The sequence below is a fragment of the Curcuma longa genome, unplaced genomic scaffold (genome assembly GCF_044706935.1).
Source record: "Curcuma longa cultivar G26 ecotype Majalengka, Jawa Barat unplaced genomic scaffold, ITB_CL_G26_1.1 contig_4735, whole genome shotgun sequence".
In the NCBI taxonomy this organism is placed as follows: domain Eukaryota; kingdom Viridiplantae; phylum Streptophyta; class Magnoliopsida; order Zingiberales; family Zingiberaceae; genus Curcuma; species Curcuma longa.
In genome coordinates this window covers 220-3,756 of record NW_027434224.1, presented here as the reverse complement: position 1 = coordinate 3,756, position 3,537 = coordinate 220, and the positions used below count along the sequence as shown (strand labels likewise).

At 34.3% G+C, this 3,537-nt stretch overlaps 1 pseudogene; it reads left to right on the top strand.

Annotated features, from left to right (window-relative positions):
* Positions 1-465: 465 nt before the first annotated feature.
* Positions 466-2,635, top strand: LOC141819384 (zinc finger BED domain-containing protein RICESLEEPER 2-like; annotated as a pseudogene).
* The last annotated feature ends 902 nt before the right edge of the window (positions 2,636-3,537 follow it).

Genomic DNA, 3,537 nt, shown 5'->3' with positions numbered 1-3,537 from the left:
TTTTGGTCCGGAGCCTCTACTAAGCTGTCGCTCGCTGGTGGCAACGAGCAGTAAGAAGGGAAGGATCAAGGAAGAGGCCGGGAGGTAAGGGATTTCTCATATCTCAGCTAGATCTTGGTTGTTAGGTTTCTTTGGATTCTTTTTGATTCTTCTTAGAAGTTAGATCATTCTGGATTGCCGTCAATCTTCATTCCACAGCTGGTTAATGTGATCCGATCCGGGTGGAGATTTTGCTTGGATTGCGGCAGAAAAGAGGAGAAGAAGGAACTGAAGTCTGAAGGTGGATTCTAGGGTTAGATTGGCTTGATTGAAGGTAAGCTTCGTTTGGTTTCTAATCTAATCGGTTTGATTAGCTATGGATTAGAAAGTTTCGTGAAAACATGAACATAACTCTTTTTTGACATTTTTATAACTCTTTTTTGATCAATATAATTTATTTGATAATTATTTATCTCTGGATCAGTTATGTCTGTAGAAGATTCATCTGTTCCACTTACCGTAAATAGTGCCATAGCTGAAAGTAATGAAGTTAATCTTGAGATCAATAAGGAAATTATCACAGCTGGTCAAAAAACACAAGAAAATGCTAAAGAAAAAGAAGAAGAGGGGTTCAAAACAAATAAAAGGAAAAAAATTTCAGAAGTGTGGAATGATTTTGACACAGTGGATGGATCAAAGAAAGCCAAATGTAAACATTGTCAATCCCTTTTTACATTGGGTAAATCAGGGCCCACATCAAGTCTTTTGAGGCATAGATTACATTGTGTGAAGAGAAAAATTTATTTGCGGAGAAGCTGAACAACAAACAAAGTTGAATTTTTTGCCCACTGATTCAGCTTCACCATCCATTCTTACTTTGCATTCTGGAAAATTTGACATGGAACAAATGAGGGAGGCAGCTGCTCATTGGATTATGATGCATGAACATCCATTCACCATTCTTGATGAAGAGGGGTTCAATTTAATGATGAGGCGTGGAATGCCTGAATGGCAAAAAATTAGTAGGACGACATGTAGAGCAGATTGTATGAAAATTTATGAGGTTGAGAAAAAGAGGTTGAAGAAAAGTCTTGAGTGCATTGATAAAATAAGTTTGACAACAGATTGTTGGAAGTCAAAGACTCAAAAAATTGAATACATGGTTGTCACTGGGCATTGGATTGATTCTTGTTGGAATTTGCAAAAGAGAGTTTTAAGTTTCATTAACATTCCACCACCAAGGGGAGGTCTTCAAATTTCTGATGCCATTTTTAAGTGCATGAAAGAGTGGGGTATTGAAAACAAGGTTTTCACTATTACTGTTGATAATGCTTCAAGTAATGATTTGGCCATTCGGTACATGAAAGATACCATTCAAAGATCTAGAACATTGGCATGTGAAGGAAATTTATTTCATATCCGTTGTTGTGCACATATCTTAAACTTGTGCGTTCAAGATGGGTTGAGGGAGATTGAAGATATTATTAGTAATATAAGGGAAAGTGTAGAATATGTAAATCGTTCAGAGGCAAGACGTATGCAATTTACAGAGTGTGTGCAACAATTGCAGTTGAAGGATAAAAGATTGATTCGTGATTGCAAAACTAGGTGGAACTCAACTTTTGAAATGTTAAGTTGTGCACTCAAGTTCAAAGAAGTTTTTCAAATGTTCAAAGAACGTGATCACTTTTATGGTTGCTGCCCTCAAGAAGAAGAATGGAATAAAGCTCAAAAGATTTGCTCACTGTTGGAGGCTTTTTGGACAGCCACACACATCATTTCAGGTAGTGAGTATCCTACTTCAAATTTATTTCTTCAGGAAGTTCAAAAAATAAAGTCATCATTGGATACTTATGCACAACATGAAGATTTGTTTCTTAAGCAACTGGCTAGTAAAATGAAAGAAAAATTTGACAAGTATTGGGGTGACTGTAATCTATTGATGGCTATAGCTGCTGTATTAGATCCAACCAAAAAAATGCTTGCTGTTGAGTTTTGCTTCCCTAAGCTTTATTCTGAAATGGATGCCTCTAAGCATATCTCAAAAGTTAAGGAGATAATTAATTCTCTTTATGAAAAGTATGTTGCTGAAGAAACTAATAAAGGAGCGCCTCATCCATCTGAGTCTGAGAGTTTTGGTTCTTCAAGTGTTAAAAGAAATCAACAAAGTTCTGTGTATAGTTGGGATGATTTTGATGACTATTGTGCAAAAGTTGAAACTTCGGAGACTAAGAGATCTGAATTGGTAGATTATCTTGAAAAGGGTCGTCTTAAGAAGAATGAGATTCCTAAAATTTTTTTGTGTTTAGAATGGTGGAAGATGAATAGAATGCAATATCCAATATTGTCAAAGATGGCAGCTGATATTTTAGCTATCCCAGTGAGTTCAGTGGCTTCAGAAGCAACATTTAGTGCAGGGACGAGAGTTATTGATTCTTATCGTTCATCACTATCTCCGGACACAGTGCAGGCTCTTCTATGTGGGGGTGATTGGCTTCGAAAGATACATGGACTGAAAAAAAAGACTAAAGTAAGTTAAATTTCATTATTAGTTTTCTAGTTACAAACTAAATTTAATCATCTATTTATTTGAATTTTTCTTTTTCAGAAAGAGAAAACTTACCAGGAAAATTTTCTTCCAGTATCTACCTCTTAAAGTAAGTTAAATTTTAGTTTTTTGTTTAACATGTGTTTTTGGTTTGATTATTATGGTATTATAGTTGAGCTTAATATCAATCCATATTATGGCCTCTCGGTACATAAGAAGAATTCATTCTTCTAACCAAATGATTGGCCTTTTCTATAATAAATAACTACAAAAACTGCAGAAGCTAAGCACGTCACTTTGATATTGATACTAGTGTTAAATAATTGTTCCCAGTTTAGCAGTACTTCCCTATATGAAATTGTTTCACAAAGAATAAAAGAGCTTTATCACTAACATACATGATCTTTCAATAGAACAAGTTGTTGTCACCCAATCCATGTATTGAAGACGAAGGTATTATAGTTGATTATTATGGTTTGAATGCACCTGATATAACTGAGAATTTGCTTGAATGCAGTGCAGGTGATATAACTGAGAATTTGAGATGAAGGAAGATATTGAACGTGGCAAAAATTTGATATTTTGAGCAGCTGATTTATATTTTGGAATGCAGTGCAGGTGCTTGAATGCAGTGCAGGTGCTTGAATGCAGTGCAGTTGATTTATATTTTGGAATATCATGTTTTTGGGTTTAATGTAAAACTGTAAACTATATTGGGTTATGTTTTGATGTTCAGTAATTTGACTCTTTTATTGGAGGAATAGATAATTGTATTTTGATCAATTTTGTGGATGAAGATGGATATGTTGCAGAAATTTGATATTTTGAGCAGGTTTGGATTTTGGAATATTATGTTTTTCAATTCGGTGTAAATTATGTTGGGATGAAGTTTGAGAATAATTATGTTTTGACTTTTGATGTCCAGTAATTTAACTTTTTTATTAGAAAGATAGATAATTGTATTTGATCAATTTTATGAGTGAATTTGATCAAGTTGTTAAAATTACAGT